This window comes from Podarcis raffonei, chromosome 6 (assembly GCF_027172205.1).
Source record: "Podarcis raffonei isolate rPodRaf1 chromosome 6, rPodRaf1.pri, whole genome shotgun sequence".
Lineage (NCBI taxonomy): Eukaryota > Metazoa > Chordata > Lepidosauria > Squamata > Lacertidae > Podarcis > Podarcis raffonei.
In genome coordinates, this window is record NC_070607.1 from 21,978,436 (window position 1) to 21,997,324 (window position 18,889).

The window sequence follows — 18,889 nt, forward strand, 5'->3', positions numbered from 1 at the left end:
TGGGGCTGAAACCCAGAACCCTGAGTTTAAGAGTCTCGTGTACCAGCTGAGCTAGGTTGAAGAGCCAATGAAAGTAGTGCCCCTCTTTCAGCAATGCAGGAGTTGGGGGCAAGTGAAGTATGCCCTAACCCCCCAAAAAAAGGTTTTTATATTTGCATTTCTGTGGTCCCTTCTCTTGTAGGTGTGATTATAGCACGTCGTAGCAGTAAACTCATGTGCCTCAAACCCGTTTCTGCTTATTGATGTAAATGCTGAGGTGGGGGCAGGATCTCAGGCTGAAGTGAGAACTGGTAGTCTACAAGGGGGAGGCTTAACTCTCTTCCAATTTGTTGTTGTTGTTAACAACGTATTAAAAACACAATAACAATAAAACTTTCCCATACAAGGCTGCCTTCAGGTGTCTTCTAAAAGTCAAATACAGTGGTACCTTGGTTTCCGAACGTCTTGGAAGCTGAACAATTTGGTTTTCAAACGTCGAAAACCCGGAAGTAGTTGCTTCCATTTTTGAACACTTTTCAGAAGTCGAACGGCTTCTGCTGAGGTTTTTTTTTTTAAGTTTCCCCACTGAAATTGCAAACCGCCCTCTGTGCCTCAGTTGTCAAAAGTTTCAGAAGTCGAACAGTCTTCCGGAATGGATTACATTCAAATACTGAGGTACCACAGGGTGGGCGCCACTACCAAGAAGGCCCTCTGCCTGATTCCCTGTAGCTTCATGTCTCGCAGTGAGAGAACCTCCAGAAGGCCCTCAGAGCTGGACTTCATTGTCCGGGCTGAACGTTGTAGGTGGAGACACTCCTTCATATATAAAGGGTTGAGACTGTTTAGGGCTTTAAATATCAGTACCTTTGATTTGTGCTCAGAAATGTACTGGGAGCCAGTGTAGATCCTTTAGGACCGGTGTTATAAGGTGCCTTATAAATTATCCCTTATCTGTTCTAGCTCCTATAGCTGGGATTCTTCTTATCTCAGAGCCTGACTGGGGAGGGAACAGGTTTTTTTATTTTAAAAAATCCAAAGTACGATTGCAAAAGTGTTGGCTGTGGGAAGGATTAGCATGTACTCCTGTTCACTGATTCTTTCCTACAAATCACCTCTCCTGACCTCTGCATAACTGTTAAAAGGCAAACACAAGGTTGGGAACTTGATGCCTGCTTTGAAACATGTAATTTTTACCCTTTAAGCATGTCGTGCCTATGCTGTTCAGTTGAATGATAAGCCTGTGATAAGAGAGGAAAAAAAGGATTCAGCCAGCCGTTTAATTTTTTTCTTGCCTTGGGGTGGATTCAGAATACCCATTGACAAACTCAGGAGGGGCAAATGAATGGTTTTCCTCCTGACTTGACACAATGAAAACCTCCCAATGCCTAGATGATGATGTGATGATTGTAATGATCAAGTGTGAAAACATGGCCATGTAAATATACTCTTTGAGTTATCTTGGGAGAGTCTTAATCTTTTTGTTTCTCATGCAGTTAAAAAACAACAACACTTCTGGAATTCTTTGGCCATAAGGTGTGATGCCCGCTGGCTTAGATGGCTTCTTAAAAAGATTTGCCGAATGATTCCCTGCTGGACAACTTTCTGGGGGCCACATGGCAGTGCTATGTGGGGCCGGAGGCAAAAAAATAGTCAGAGACAAAAGAGGGCAGAGCAGCAAATGCTAGTTTCTACACACCTGCATATCCCTCTGTATATTCTGTAGCCAGGCAAAGAAGAAGCCTGATCAGAGACACAACCCAGCCAAGCAAAGAGCCATCAAGGAGACAGCAGTATGATGTGTGGGGTCAAGAAGGTATGTGGCCTGGGGGAGAATCTCGAAGGTCAGATAGAGAGGCCCTGATCTGCATCAGTGGACCTCACCTATCATTGGCATAGAGCAGAGCTTTCCAAACTCTGTGTCACAACACGTTAGTGCGTCGGCTACAGTGTGTAGATGTGTCGCGTGAACGCTCCCTGTGCTCCTCCCAGGGCTGGATAGGGGTCGATATAACCTCCGCTTTGCGAGTAAAACTGTGTTGCGAATTGATGCATGCCTAAGAAGTGTATCGCCAACATGAAAAGTTTGGAAAGCTCTGGCGTAGAGGGAAAGCTCCCATGGATTGAGGTGGCAGAGCAGCTTACAATGAGTAAAAACCCTTAAACCAGGGGTGAAACTAGGCTTTATTTCACCTGGGTCAGAGGGCCAGTTTGGCACATGTACACACACACACACACACAGGTTGTGAGCCTCAGTGGTGCCCCCTCTGGAGGCTTCACCCAGGGCAAAGCCCCCGGCTAGTGCCCCTTTAGCTACAGCACTGCTTACACACACAACCCATGTGAGGGTTCAGGGTGGATCAAGGACCACCACTGGTGATTTGTGAAGGAAAAATCCTGCGCTTAGGGATTTAGCATCACATGCCATTTGGCCCTGGCACATAGCTAATGAGAGTGGCAAATATGTGGATGTCTCAGCCCTGGGGCAATTCTGCCTTTTTAAAAATTCTGCATATACCGTATTTTTTGCACCATAACACTCACTTTTTTCCTCCTAGAAAGTAAGGGGAAATGTCTGTGCGTGTTATGGAGGGAATGCCTACGGGTGGCAAGCCTACGGATTTTCCTCCTCTAAAAACTATGTGCGTGTTATGGTCGGGTGCGTGTTATAGAGCGAAAAATACGGTACCTCACAAGCCTTCCATGTTGATTATTGCATCTATTTTCCCCTACCCCCAACAAGGACAGACATATTTATTTAATGAGATTATCGCGTCTCCAGTTCTTTCCCTCCCCCTACACACACACACACACACACACAATTTGTCGCTTTTATTGTGCTCAAATTCTCCCCGTATGGCTGCCGTCTGTGTCGAGAAGCACAACTGGTGGCAGTCATTTTTAACAACGAGAAACTCCTTCATCTGTCATTGCAGATGGGCCTGATGCAAAATCTCCGCTTTTATCAAATGCCATGGCAAAGCTTTAATATCCCTTGCACAGGTTTAGAGCTGAATTGCTGGAATTCCTTGACGTGCTACAAAAAATGTGTTCATTTTATTTTAAATGTGGAAGGAAGGGACAGATTTTTCTTTTCTTCTTTCATTTTTTAAGGCTATGTTCTTGATAGGTTCTCCCCAGGAAAAGAAAAGGGGGAAAATTAAATATGCAGCTCCAATTAATATGGCACTGTCTGTGTTAATGAAACTTCATTAACGACTGATGCTGATATAATATACATCATACATTTTCACTGAAGGAGAGAAGTGTGTGTAATAGCTATCTATTAACTGATAATTTAAACTGACTCCAGAAAAGCACTCAAGAGCCAGAGCTTCAGTGATATCTTCCTTCCCTGTCAGCTGTGCCAGGCTCTTCATTGCTTGCAATGGACATTTAATTGGAGAAATACAACTCCCAGCATGGAAGGATTATCTCTCTAATCTTCCTTAAGGCTTCTCTTTGATATCCTACCAATGTGAGTTTGTGGGTAAGAGCAAAGTTAAAATAAGCCTGCCGAAAATTCTAGGGTTCGGAACTGGAACATGGAAAGGTAGGTTTCATTACACATGGTGCATAAGAGAAAGGGTTGTGACATACATGCACCAACAATGAACCAGACCAATACTGGCAATCATAAGAGCAGAAGGAGAATCATAGAATTGTGGTGTGGGCAGGGACCCAAAGGTCATCTAGTCCAACCCCTTGCAATGCAGGAATCTCAGCTAAAGCATCAATGACAGATGGCCAGCCAACCTCTGCTTAGAAACCTCCAAGGAAGAAGAGTCCACAGCCTCCGAAGGGAGTCTGTTCCACTGTTGAACATCTCTTACTCTTACTGAATGTTTAATCAGAATCTCCTTTCTTGTAACTTGAAGCCATTGGTTTGAGTCCTACCCTCCAGAGCAGGAGAAAACAAGCTTGTTCCCTCTTCCATGTGAGAGCCCTTGAGATATTTGAAGATGGCTGACGCGGGTGGAGCTGTGGTCTAAACCATTGAGCCTAGGGCTTGCCGATTGGAAGGTCGGCAGTTCGAATCCCCACGACGGGGTGAGCTCCCGTTGTTCACTCCCTGCTCCTGCCCACCCAGCAGTTCAAAAACACATCAAGTGCAAGTAGATAAATAAGTACTTCTCCTGTGGGAAAGTAAACAGTGTTTCCGTGCGCTGCCCTGGTTCGCCAGAAGTGGCTTAGTCATGCTGGCCACATGACCCGGAAGCTGTCTGCGGACAAACTCTGGCTCCCTTGGCCTATAGAGCGAGATGAACACGCAACCCCAGAGTTGTCCATGACTGGATCTAACGGTCAGGAGTACCTTTACCTTTATCATATCTCTTCTCTGTCTCCTCTTTTCCAGGCTAAACATACCTAGCTCCTTCAACTGTTCCTTGTAAGGCTTGGTTTCCAGACCCTTCATCATCTTGGTTGCCCTGCTCTGCACACATTCCAGCTTGTCAACAACCTTCTTAAATTGTGGTGCCCAGAACTGGACACAGTATTCCAGGTGTGGTCCAACCAAGAGCCCTGCTGGATCAAACAATGGCTCATCTGGTTGGGTATCCTATTCTCACAGTCAGTGGCGTAGCGTGGGTTGTCAGCACCCGGGGCAAGGCAAGTAATTTGCGCCCCCTAACCCGTGGATTTTAGCACTCGAGTGCGAGCGCCCCCCCCCCAGATGTTGCGGCCGGTGCGGCCGGCCCCCCCTGCACCCCCCCACACTATGCCACTGGGGCTGGGGGCGAGCGAAGGAGCCAAGGACCCCCCCAAAGGCTCAGCAGGAATTTATTAAATTTATTATTTGCGGAGGCCCCGCGGGCCGAGGCAGCCAAAGCCCCCTCCCCTCGGGCGCCTCCCCGCCCCCTCCTCTCCTTGGGCTGTAGGTGGAGCCCGCGCTCCGAGGCGCTCCAGATCCGGGCTTGGCGAGCGCCTCTCCTCCTCCCGGCCGGGTCCAGGGGCTTCCAGCCGCGCTCCGTCCTCGCCCCCCCACGCAGCTGAGACTTGCGCTGAGAGCCGGAGCCAGCGGCGCCCCCTTCCTCCAGGAGACCCTCGCCCGCCCGCCAGCTTCGTCTCGGAGGGTTTTGGGGAGGGCAGGGCGCATCGAGGCCCCTCGGAGCTCTCCTCCCTTCCAGTCGGCAGAAGCAGCCGCCGCCTGTGGCTGGGCCGAGGGGATGGCGGCGGCGGCGGGGTGCGGAGGCTGCCTATGCCCGGCCAGGCGTCGGTGGCGGCGTCGGCGCTGCTGCAGCGGCTGCTCCTCCTGCAAGCAGTGAGTGGAGCGCAGCCGCAGTGGCGGCGGGGGGCGTGCGTGCTAGGGCGCAAGGCTGGCGGTAGCGGCGGGGAGCCCGGCGGAGGAAGGAACTTGTCCCTTCCCTCTGGACTCGCGCCCCCCCAGATGTTGCACCCGGTGCGGCCGGCACCCCTGGCACCCCCCACGCTACGCCACTGCTCACAGTGGCCAACCAGATGCCTGTTGGAAGCCCTCAAGCAAGACCTGAGGGCAACACAACACTCTGCCCACCTGCATACCATTCCCAGCAACTGATCTTTAGTGGCATACAGTAATGTGGTCGACAGTGGCGGTAGAACTTAGCCATCATGGCTACTAGTCATGGTCACTACTAATTTGTACGATTCTCTCTTAAATCCTTCCAAGGTGGTGGACATCACTGCAATTCCATAATTGCAGCAATTCCATAATTGCAGTACTCTTGGGTCCTTTGCTGTCGCTTGAGGCTCAGGTGGCCTCAGTGGCCCAGAGTGCCTTTCATCAGCTTTGGTTGGTGGCCCAGCTGCGCCCTTATCTGGACAGGGATAGCCCAACTACTGTTGTCTATGCTTTGGTAACCTCAAGGTTAGATTATTGCAATGTGTTATATGTAGGGCTGCCTCTGAAGACGGTTCGGAAATTTCAACTGGTGCAGAATTCAGCAGCCAGGTTGCTCACCGGTGTAGACCAGTATAAAGTAAGCAGCACATAAGCGGCACACATAAGTGTGCCGCTTATGTGCTGCTTACTTTATACTGGTCTACTATGAGAGTTGGCAGCATAGGTTCATTTTTTCAGGTTGCTCACCAGAGCAAGAGGGTTTGAGCATATTACACCAATCCTGGTACAACTGCACTAGCTACCAGTTAGTTTCCGGGCCCAATTCAAAGTACTGGTTTTGACCTATAAACCCTTAAATGGTTCAGGACCACAATACCTCAAGGACCACCTTTTCCCATATTAACCCACCTGGACCCTGAGATCATCTTCTGAGGCCCTTCTTTGTGTGCCTCCTCAAGATGTCAGGAGGGTGCCAACACGAGAACAGGCCTTCTCTGCAGCGGCTCCCCATCTGTGGAATGCTCTCCCCAGGGAAGTTTGCCTGGCACCTTCATTATACACCTTTGGGCACCAGGCAAAAACATTCCTTTTTAACCAGGCCTTTGCCTGACCTGATCTACCGTATTTTTAGTCCTATAGGGCGCACCGGCCCATAGGACGCACCTCGTTTTTTGGGGGGGGGGGAAATGAATAAAAAAAAATTATTCCCCCCCAGCCGCGGCTGCCGCCCCAAGCCTTGCGCACACCTGCCCGAAGCACAGGGCACCCTCCAGAGGGCTCCCCGTGCTTCGGGCGACAGGTTGCCGCCCAAAGCCTCGCGCGCTCAGCGGGACCTCCCGCCGGGCGCGCAAGGCTTGCGGACACTCGCAGGGGCTGCAGGCTGCTGCCCGCAAGCCTTGTGAGCCCGTGGGAACTCCCGCCGGGCTTGCAAGGCTTGCGGATAGCTTCCTGAAGCCTGGAGAGCGAGAGGGGTCGGTGCGCACCGATGCCTCTCACTCTCCAGGCTTCAGCGAAAGCCTGCATTCGCCCCATAGGACGCACACACATTTCCCCTTCATTTTTGGAGGGGGAAAAGTGCGTCCTATGGGGTGAAAAATACGGTACATCCTATACCCTTTTTAAAATGCTGGCTCTTTGGGGTTTTTTTTATTAGGTTGTTTGTATTTTGATTTTATGTATGTGATCCTTTATGTGAACCACCTTGAGACATTCGGGTATAGGACAGTATAGAAATTAAATGAAGAAGAAGAAGAAGAAGTCTATTCAAAAGTACATCCCATGAAATTCAGTGGGACATACTCTCAGGTAAGGCTGCAATCCTAACCTCAGTTACCTGGGGGTAAGCTCCATTGAATTAAATGGGACTTCTATGTATACTTAGTTAGGATTGCAGCCTATGTGGGTATAGGATTGCAGTCTTTTAAGGCTCTTTCCCTCTTATAATTTAGAGCCATATTTGCGACAGGTGTCTGTATTATTCTACCCCCAAAAAGTGCTATTACATATCCTTTCAATTGCTTATTTTTAATTCCTTTTGAGTACTCCCAGGCTGCTATCATGCCATCCTTTATTTCTATAATGTAACTTGATCTGGCACTTCAAAGTCTTTTCACAAAGTTGCTCTTATTTGACATCCTGCCGTTTCATTCTTGCTTCCCAGAATCTGATGTCCAGCTCTAGTAGTGTTACTTATATCCCAGAGCCCAAGATTTCATTGCCTGTTTTTATCAACTTTTGTTTGTTTGTTTGTTTGTTTTTTGTCCTGCTGCAGAGACTATGACCCGAACCAATCGATCCAAGTTACAAGAAAGGAGATTCCTACTAAACATCAGGAAGAACTTTCTGACAGTAAGAGCTGTTTGATACTGGAACAGACTCCCTTGACATGTGGTGGACTCTCCTTCCTTGGAGGTTTAGAGGTTGGATGGTCATCTTTCATAGATGATCAAGTTGAGATTCCTGAATTACAGGGTGTTGGACTAGATGGCCCTTGGGGTCCCTTCTAACTACCGTTCTATGATTCTGTGATTTATATGCTGCCGTTCAATGCAAATATTTTTAGTTCAGCTCACAACAAAATGAACTAGAAAGATACTTCAAAATGCAAGAAGTTAAAAATGAAGGAATTAAAAGCCTGGGGTGGGGAGGCCTTTACCTGGTGGCAAAATGGCCTCAAAGAAGGAGGTAAGACAAATCTTTTGGGGAGAACTCCACAATCAGGGCACCACATCTGGAAAGACCACACTCCAGTTGCCACCACCTCACCTCTGATGGTGAGGGCGTCCAGAGAAATGCCTCCAGTGACAATGAAGATTCCCCAAAGGGTTGAACCCCAACCCACATCAGGTCAGTAAACTCTTGTGCATGATTGGCCTAGACATACTCTTACACATGCCTCTCAGCACTGAAGGGAAGCTGTACAAGCGCACTGCCATTACTACAGTACAGTGGAACCTCGTGTTACGTACCATCCTCCTTACGAATGCTTTGGGTTACGAGCTCCGCTAACACGGAAGTAGATGCTCCCGATTGCGAACTTTGCCCCGGGATGCGAGCAGAAGTGGCGCGCCGGCGGTGCGGCAGCAGCGGGAGGCACCGTTAGCGAAAGTGCACCGCATGTTAAGAACGGTTTCAGGTTACAAATGGACATTCAGAATGAATTCAGTGCATAACCGGAGGTACCACTGTATGTTAATGGTTTAATTCACAGAGAAATGAAAAATGTATGTGTATTAATGAAGGTTTAAAATGGAAAATGGCTATACAGTGGTACCCTGGGTTACATACGCTTCAGGTTACATACGCTTCAGGTTACAGACTCCGCTAACCCAGAAATAGTGCTTCAGGTTAAGAACTTTGCTTCAGGATGAGAACAGAAATCGTGCTCCGGCAGCGCAGCAGCAGCAGGAGGCCCCATTAGCTAAAGTGGTGCTTCAGGTTAAGAACAATTTCAGGTTAAGAACGGACCTCTGGAACGAATTAAGTACTTATCCTGAGGTACCACTGTATGTGTATTGCTAACATTGTTCCCCCCCGCAAGAGTTTTTCTAAAGGATTCTGAGCATGATTAACTAACTGCTGTTCTCTGGTAACTAAAATGTGAGGGTTGTAAACCTGGGATCATGTGAGAAGTATCGGGTTGCGATCTCCATTTTGGAAGGAGCTGTCTTTGTTTCTTTGCCCCCCAAACTTGATGAAGTGAAGATGCAAATGGAGTTAAGTTGTCTCTCTGAATGGCACAGGGAAAGCAATGCAAGTAAATGGCTCAGCTGAAGGGAGAGCAAACAGCCTGGAGGCTGGAAAGTAGGCCTGAGGGGGAAAGACCTTTGCTTATAGGTCTGTTCAGATGGTTTCATATTTTGTAAGATGCTGGACAGCACAAGATACAGTAAGGATATTTTTGATGTTTTAATTTTGTTTTGAAGGGACGTTCTGCCAGTAAAAGTTTAAATAATATTTTCTATGGGCCTGAAGAATGTTTCATTTCCAAATGAGTCCATTCTTATGCTTCCAGTCACTTCAAACTGTGTAGTGTTTAGGATCTGTGACACAGTACATTCACAATCAATCTGGTGCAGGAGAACAGTCCAGATGGACCATGTCCGTTATCAGTTAGGAGACTACCTTTGACACTGCTACTACCATAACCTTATTCAGACATCATGATAGAACAGGGAAAGGAAACAGGAGTAGGGGGCACCAACACCAGACTTAATCCAGTGCCCTTGCACATGCTGGTCCCTGCATGTTTTATCCCCAACCATCCCATATGTGTTGACTGAATACATTTAGAAGCCTTGACCTGACTGGGAACACTGCTTCCTCGGGGCTCCTGACTATGCAGATTCTTTTAAGCATACATGCTTCCCCACTCCCTACTCATGCTTACGTTCCCTGATCATGTATAAAACCCGAAGAACGCTTATAAGAGAACAGGAAGTGTCAAAAGCTCTTAATTCTCAATGAGTTATCAAGTGACCATTATTCTTTTCTTCTTCTTTGCATTCATATATCACATTTCTGCCATGCTCCAGGTTCTGCTTGCATACTTGCCATAGACATCTGGCTGGGCACTGTGAGAATAGGATGCTGGACTAGATCATAGAAGCATAGAATAGAATCATAGAATAGAAGGGTCAAGGCAGGAATCTCACCAGATGGGCCTTTGGTCTGATCCAGTAGGACTCTTCTTATTTCTTATGCTCTGGGTGGCCCCTGTTGATGGCTTTCAAATGGATTTATCTTCTGTCTTCCCTCAGGGCAAACAGGTCTTAAGTATCCCCCAAAATGGTGCGTCTCAGGCTTACATCATTTGTAATCAGTAGTGCACAGCATGGCAGGTAGGAAGTCACATGACAGCTGAGTCACTGCTGCTTGCTGGGAAGGGTGAGGTGGTGGGGAGGTTCATGCAGTGCAAGTGCACTGGCAGAGCAAATGCGATGCTCCTGCCAGTGTGTTTGCACCATGCTGACCTTCCACCACCTCCCCACTCCCTCTTCTAATAGGGAGGTCAGGCGAGTGGCATTGCCCCACCATGTCATCTGCTACTGTTTGTGATCTACCAACCCACAAGGGATTGGATAGACCTGGTTTTGCTGGCTGGCTGGGACTGCAAAAATAGGAGACAGGAGGGTGCTGTGAATAAGTCGGCACATCACAATTTGTGGGTGGTGGGCTGCAATGAGATCAGAGGGTCACAAGTTCTCCATCTCTGAACTGAGTAGCTTTTGAACTAACAACTTATTTTTAAAATATCATCACGTTATTTTGGTACCCAGCATAACATTCCTCCAGTATAATTGTTTTCTAGACCCTAAGCTCTCCTTCAATGTACACCACCATGGCTATAACCTGACACTCTGCTCAGACTCTGCAGAAACTGAGCACAATACACATAATGTCATGTCTTGTTACCTGATGAATGCATCACTTTCCAAAACAAAAGCCTTCCCTAAATACAGGTGAAATGACTGAGTATACAACCAAGTTTCCACTTGAAAGAGTAAACAGATTTGGAGTTGGAATTAAATAGGTCTATCAATGTACGGTCTAGACAAAAAACCTACAGCAGATAAAGCCTTATTCTGCTTTTAAATGGAAAATGGGGGTGCTTACATTTGTATACTTTATTTGTGCAACCTATTTTCTTTTTTTAAAAAAGCAAACATTTTCAAACATATGTATTCAAGGTTGCTGAAAATAAAGGGGAAAGATAATTCATATAAATATATAAAACTTTAATTAAGGGTAGCTGTAGAAGGCAAGCATTTCTGCAAAAAATTATTCAATGTTGCCACCTATAGGCCTTAGCCTATACTCGCATTTTCATAAATGGTAGCATTTCAAGAAAAGCAGCCTGCAAGAATTGTTGCATAATTCAATTTTTATTTGAAAGGTTCAGGTTTAAAAGAGAAAAGATAAAGGGGGGATCTATTCATACAACTGTGCATATATATTTTCTTCTTCTCCCAGACTTGTATAAAGAAATTAAACAGCTGATTTGATTATGTCATCAGTTAATTTACAGTAACCCCTTCTATATTAACTGTATGGCCGAAGTGCGTTGCTTCAAATCTTTGCGGTTTGTATGCATCAGATTTCAGTGGGTGAAGAGGTCAAAAAGTTGCTAGGCACCCGAGCCTTGCGGAAGGCCTGCTACATCAACAGTTCTTCCTCCCTTCTCACTTTATACACAGCACCAAAAAAATGTCCGAGACAGCATGAGAAAAGTATCTCCCAGAATAGAGGGGTCCACTGAAGATGCTTTGCCCGAAGAACACCCCCCTCCTGCCACAATCTTGAAGTTGGCACTGTGCATTTACATCTTCTGTTAACTCATTACACTTTGCCGAACAGATGTCAAACCATGACAGGTTTTCATCAAATTCTCTACCCTGAGGTAGTAGCAAGCCAGTACAACTTCAAATGAATAGAATTAGTTTTACCGAAGCTCGGAGGATTGTGAAGATGGAACTTATAATGAGAAACTAGCCACAGACCTAATGGTATGGAGACGGAAACACTGTGCCTCTTGGAAATTGCATTGTCTTAAGAGTAATTTCCAGTTTCAGCTAGAATGCTGATTATTGCACAATGTTGGGTTAGCCTTATTAAATAAAAAAAAAATAAAAAAACTCCACCATGATCGATGAAGTGATATAAATAAAGGGGTGAGTGCGCATCAGAGGTAAACACAAGCAACGATTATTCAAGTGGGAGATGTGTCCCACTTTGAGAGGCTTAGAGGTGGTTTTCAAGTGGGGACGGGATGAGTCAGATTATTTCTGGGTCCATGTCAATTTTATGTGTGTTCATTCATGAACATGTTCCCCCTTTCCCCACATTAATAGGTGGCTCTTGTTTGTTTGTTTGTTTTTGGCAAAAAGCAAACCATACAAAAATCCATATTTAATTAATATTCTAAAACAAAATACATTTATTCCGATTTCTAAATGTATTTTGTACTAAAATGCAAGTTTTAATGCATCTTGGTACATTGTTTTGAGCTGAAAATTACAGGTGGCAACCATTTTATGTACGTCCAATTGGCACATGATCATAGACGCATGGGTCCTTTTCGATCTGGAAGGTGATGGGTTGGGCACACTTATGCATGTTCCACTGATGCACGTGGGGGGCTAGGAATGGAACCCCTACACAAAATAGTCACCACCTGTATATTGCAAAATTAGGAGTGGAAAATCCACAGGATGGTTGTGTTCTGATTCCTTTATTAATCTGGGAGCTGCAGAGTATGGGGGTTTAACTAGAATTGTGGACTAAATGAATCTCACCCCACCTACAGTGGTACCTCGGGTTAAGTACTTAATTCGTTCCGGAGGTCCATACTTAAGCTGAAACTGTTCTTAACCTGAAGCACCACTTTAGCTAATGGGGCCTCCTGCTGCCGCCGCGCTGCTGGAGCCTGATTTCTGTTCTTATCCTGAAGCAAAGTTCTTAACCTGAAGCATTATTTTTGGCTTAGTGGAGTGTGTAACCTGAAGCATATATAACCTGAAGCACTGTACTTACAAGTCACCATTCCCACATCACTGTCATTTCAAAACTCCATTGGATTTCATGACATCTCCAGAAATGGCTTTGTGTCATGTGAAAGATTATATAAAACATGGAAATTACCAGAGAAGGCAACATTGGAAGAAACTTGAATGCAGCCCTTGTTTGACCTTCAGGAAAAAGAGGCATGAAGCACTCACTGTCTTGACTTTGGGCAGGAGTAACCAAAGTAGTGCCATCCAGATGTTGGTGGACTAATAGTCTCCATCATCCCTGACCATTGCACAGGCTGGCTATGTAGCAAAACAACTTCTGCAGGGCACCACAATGTTGACCCTTGCCATAAGAAGACTTGCTGCTTCATAACTTGAGAACTTGTGCTTCCTGAAACAATATGCAAACCGAAACACAGCTGTCCTTCACTGTTTGCAGCTCCCTGAATGTTGTGGTGTAGTTCTTCAGCCAAAAGATGGGTACAAAGATATGTAGGTTGAAGGAAAGTCGGGAGCAAGAGTCAGGGTAGGTTAGCAAGAAAACTCCTGGTGCCTGCAAAGTTAACTCTTTATTCAAAGAAACCAAAACAATGCAGGCCTAGTGATCACAGCAACACTTCCCAGTAGGTCTTGCCCCCAATGAGGCAGTTGCAAGGACAGAAGGTCTCTGCCTTCCTTCTGCTCCTCCCCCCTCTCCTCCCCCAGCATCCTAAGGCTCCATTGTCTTATCTCTCTTTCCTCCACCCTCTTTATTCCTCTTTGTGTTCTGGGAAACTAGGGGGAAGGGAAGCTGGCCACAGCAGGAGTGGGAGACCCCCTGTCTTTAGCAGCCTGCCACATTTCTGCCTCTTGGCCCCCCCTCCTGATTCTGGACTGCCCTCTGTCACAGCCTCCTCCTGCTCACTAAACCCTGTCACCTCTTCAGCCTCCAACATCTCCTCCTCCCAGTCTGCTCCCTCTTCTCCCTCTGACACCTCATCGTCATCCCACCATTCCTCTGAAGTTTCATCCCTTAGGGGATTCCATTGGGGGTTCCCCAGCTGCTGCCTCCCACCATTCCTCTGCATCCAGCCAGTCCATGACAACACATTAATAAAGACAGCATAAACACACAAAACTCTGTGCAAAAATATTATATTAAATATGTAGTAAAATGCTGATTATTTTTGTGAATATGTATATATGTCACTGACAGAGATGGAACTGCAGTGAACTGAACTCCCTGAACAAGAGAAGGGACACAACAGTTTAAGTAGGGCCTATCCTTTGCTGCTACGTGAGTTAGGGTTTAGGTTGTTAGGTGGAAAGTGTGAAGTGATTTCACCTACCACATGCTAAAATAAGCTTTCTTAGATGTAGTACCAGACTAACACTGCCTTCCAGCAAAAGGGGAAAAGAAATCATGTGTCAACAGCACCAGTAGCAAACTCTCCTCATGGACCCTGGCCTTACACTTTGCTTGAGGCATAAACAGTTGTGCAGCATTGCACTAAAGAACTTGCGTGTCGCATTCACATTTCGGTGATGGGTGAAAATGGTACTCATTTAAATTCTCATCCTATGAGAATTTTGTTTTTAGTTAACTGACTCCAACAGCTTCAACCACAATTGAAGGAGACACCTGGTTTCCACGGCTGCAGCGCATAGGAATTCACCCACACCAAGTATCAGCAAATTAAAAAAACTTGGGAATAATAAAGACCAATAGGCTGAACTGCACAGTACAGATAATTAGAAATGTTAGAATGGCAGTGTTCTCCTTTCTAAAACTATCCTCTGAGGTTTGGCCTTGGTCAGCCATTTGCTTATTTGGGGCTGGTGACTGAACTATGGAAACCTTTTTAGGCTTCATTTTGGAAATAATGTCAGCTGTATGCAAAACAGAAGATTGTACAAACTGAATGACTAAGAAAAACCTCAGAGATGGTGCACAGGAAGTTGAAGAAAAGTCAGAAATTATTTAAGGAAATCTACAGTTCATTACTGAAGTTGCTGAAATGATCTTGATCATTGCTCCCCTAGTCCATAGGGTAAATATATATTTCCCAAACAGTATGTTACAAGTCTGGACTTAAAAATTGTGCACCAATGCATCACCATCTTAAGCAACACTCTATTTGTCACTAATTGCACCCCCATTAAGCACCTGCCAATATCGCCCTGATTAACTAGCAGTCACTACCATTTATTGCCATCCGTTTCCTTCGTGATAACCCCATAATGCTGCAGTCCCAGTTCCACGTTGTCCAATTAAGTGCAGCCTGCCAATATATAACATTTTGATGGACTGCCTTCCGAGCTATAATCCTAGCAGATTATATAGTGCTCAGAGAGGTAACCATGCTGATGAGCACATCACTTATGCCACCTGGATGAACTGCATCATGTTCTGGAAGCAAGGTTTAGAACAGGAACAGTCAGACCAAAAGGTGTGTTATTTCCATTTTGATCGGCATACTGCTGTTTCTTCCCCTTTATTACGTGTACTCCTTTTGAACAAACTGATGAGCTAGATTTCTGGGCTTTCTTGGTTTCTGGACATACTCAAGGACTAGTTGTTCTTCCATGTTGCACAAATGGGTTGGGCTGTGCTACTGGTTGTTAAAGTGCCTGCAAGAGCAGTGTGGAGACAGGTTGGAGTTGTCAGGCAGGATATCTGAAATCCCTATTTCCAGGGAGATCACTGCAGGGCAGTGGAAATTCCACAGCCAATGCTCTAGGTGACGTATCAGTGGCTAGTGGCAGCAGAAAGAACAAGAAATACAGTGGGACATCCTTTCTTACAAGCCTACCCCATATAGTTGGCACTGGAGTAAGCGGTTTCCTTCCATCACAGACCGCACATATAGAATCATAGATTCGTAGAATTGTAGAGTTGGAAGGGACACCAAGGGTCATCTAGTCCAAACCCCTGCAAAGCATGAGAGATGGCCACCCAACCTCTGCTTCAAAACCTTCATGCAAGGAGAGTCCACCGCTTACTCAGAGAGATGGTTCCATTGTTAAGCAGGTCTTACTCTCAGAAAGTTCTTCCTAATGTTTAGTCAGAATCTTTTTGTAACCATTGGATTGAGTCCTACCCTTCAGAGCAGGGGAGAACAAGCTTGCTCCCTCTTCCATGTGACAGCCCTTGAGATATTTGAAGATGGCTGTCATATCTCCTCTCAGTCTCCTCTTTAAGGAGCTGGGTCTGTTTAGCCTGGAAACTGCTCCTCACAAGGCTTGGTTTCCAGACCCTTGATCATCTTAGTTGCCCTCTTCTGCACACATTCCAGCTTTTCAATATCCTTCTTAAATTTTGTTACCCGGAATTCTGCTTAAAAACCTCCAAGGAGAACTAAAATTTTCAGAAGTTAGACTGCAGCAATATCTCTCCCCAGCTCTAATAGCACAACCCTTTGTGTGCTTACTCAAAAGTAAATCCAACTGAATTCCAGGTAAATGTGCATAGGATTGCTCCCCGAATAACCTTCAGGATAGCCAGATATTCATCTCTATTTTTCTACATAATGAAAAGCATTGATCCTATTTTTACATCCAGATTAGCTTGGTCTGCTAAATTGTAATGATTCTTACCTACTTTCTGCCCAGATTAAGTTCTTTGAAATTGCATTCCTCTGATTTACATCGAAAGGCTGAATTTGGCTCAGTGAATTTAGCTGCTCCCAGCCTCTTAGAACATTAACAACAAACAACTTGGTTCTGGACCATTAGACAACAGACTGCTTGTTAGTGGCGGGTAGCAATCAGTTTTCATCGGCTTGTTAATTTATTGCATTTCACGTGATGGATGCGGCAAACTTGTGATTAGTTTTGTTTTCTCTGCATTTTTTAATGCTGAAGAATGGGATACAAGGGATGTTTAGATGATCGGTGGATATGGGATCACAATTCTTGGCTCTTCCCACCCTTTTGTTAACTGCAGAATGGTAGAAAATATATGTTCCCATTATTTTAGAAGTAGGAGATAAACAAAGGAGATTTCAACAAACAAACAAAAAAACCACTGCCTCAATGAATAGGTGAAAAATGCAGAAGTACTGGGGTACTTCACTGTTGCTACATAAAGGCAGGGAGTTAGAGCAACTTGTGCATGTCTGCTCAGAAATATGGGATGCATGACACTTACTCCTAAATCAGTAAGCATAGCATAGCAGCTTTAGTTCTCACTGAAATCAATGGACATATTTAGGCTGGGTCTAAATCTAATAATAATAATAATAATAATACAGTGGTACCCTGGTTACAAACTTAATTCGTTCTGGAGATCCGTTCTTAACCTGAAACTTTTCTTAACCTGAGGTACCACTTTAGCTAAACGCCGCACAATTTCTGTTCTCACCCTGGGGCAAAGTTCTCAACCTGAGGTACTACTTCCAGGTTAGTTGAGTCTGTAACCCAAAGTGTTTGTAACCCAAGGTACTGCTGTAATAATAATAATAATAATAATAATAATAATAATAATAATAATATGAATCCAGTGAAGTTACTGAGCAAGTATATTTTTCTGGAACTCCCACAGCAGACTTGAGTGGGGCATTGGGGGAGGAGAGAGGGGGGAAGTTCTGTTGTGCAGACGAAAGTTTGGGATGTACACATATTTATTAGATGGACAGTGCGTATGCTTATGGTTGATGCCCAGTTCACTCTGTTGGGAGATCTAGGACCTCATTTTCTTTCAAGAGTTCAGATTTCTCATCCCGCAGATTAGCCCGTGGCACTATTCATAGGAGGTTTCCTCAGAATTCCCACCAAATTTCAATGAAGTGAAATCTTGAGGCTCGCATTGAGGTCCCTCAGTAAAAAGAACAACTTGAGAGTGATGCTCAGGGAAGAGAGGCAGGTTAATTTTGATGAGATTTATAACATTTATCAGCAGAGTCTTAATACTTGGGGCACTCAGAAGATCTTGATGAAGCCCCGCTAATCTTCCTCTTACCTACCATGGATATCCTGCTGAGTGTCTGGGGCTGGCGTAGAAACTTGCCTTGCACTCAGAAGAGCTGATACAATCTGGGATTAAAGTTGTCAGTGATATTCACTTAAAAGCAAAATGTCGAGGCTAATCTGGGCTTTCTGCTAAGGAGGGGAAAAGAAGAGCTCTGACCTGACTATCAAAATTTATCGGGGCAGGGAGAGGGGGGCAGGTTCTGTACATCCAAAGATTTACTGAAGGGTGAAGAGCATAGAAACAGAAATGACTGCAGCACTTTCAAGTATGCTTTATGTGCTTTTTAGGATGGCACATGTTTCATTTAATAATAATAAAAATTGTTGTTACCCTAACTCTGAGGAATAAGCTATTAGAAATGTGAATACACAAGCGGCTATGGCCATCATAAAGCTTATTCATGGGGTATGTAAATCACAAATCACCTGGAGAATTATAAAGGGAAGGAAATCAGCCGCTTGAAACATACTCAATAGTTTTCTTTCAAGCCATTTGGTTCTACTGTTAACAAAAAATATTTGGAGCATTAAAAAATTTTTATTGTTATTTGCCCAGCAGACCGTAACAGCTCTGAAGCCAGTTGCACTGTTTATTCAATATACCAGCTCTGTTCTTTCAGTTTATCGTGTTAAATAGTTGTCTGAGCAATCCTTACAGGGCATATTTTGTGTAACCGCCTATAGCAGTTCTTTCATAACCAGTTAGGTTGTTGAAGAGGGTGTGTGTGTGTGTCATTGTGTAGTACAGTGGTTTCAAAACTTCCCCCCACCCCTCAGACCACTTGAAAATTGCTGAAAGTCTTGGCAGGCCACTTAGTGATTTTTCTGCCTGTTATAGCAATTGCAGTGCACTGTGCTAGATGCTGTATGATTTTCCATTGCATCTCCTATTGCTTCTTTTATTTCTTGTATAGTGTATTTTATTGTGTTGCAATTAGAATACCATAGAATACAAGACAAGACAAAAATGCAATAACAATAAAAAGGAGTAAAAGAAGCAATAAAAATAAAATTAAAAATCAATGTGAAAGCTGTACTTAATGCAGTTTATGTGCTGCCTCCCTTCATCAGCCACAAATCCACAGACATGCCATAGGTAACCTGAATGAAACTCTCACACAACTGGTGG

At 45.0% G+C, this 18,889-nt stretch overlaps 1 protein-coding gene across 2 annotated transcripts in view; it reads right to left on the reverse strand.

Annotated features, from left to right (window-relative positions):
• Positions 1-2,582: 2,582 nt before the first annotated feature.
• RNPC3 (RNA binding region (RNP1, RRM) containing 3) overlaps positions 2,583-18,889 on the reverse strand; it is a 150,241-nt gene continuing 133,934 nt past the window's right edge. Inside the window, exon 16 of one of the 2 annotated variants that reach the window (XR_008330948.1) lies at positions 2,583-2,665. The gene's annotated coding sequence lies outside the window, so the exon portion shown is untranslated. The remainder of the gene's footprint in view (positions 2,666-18,889) is intronic. The other variant, XR_008330947.1, reaches the window with a different exon arrangement.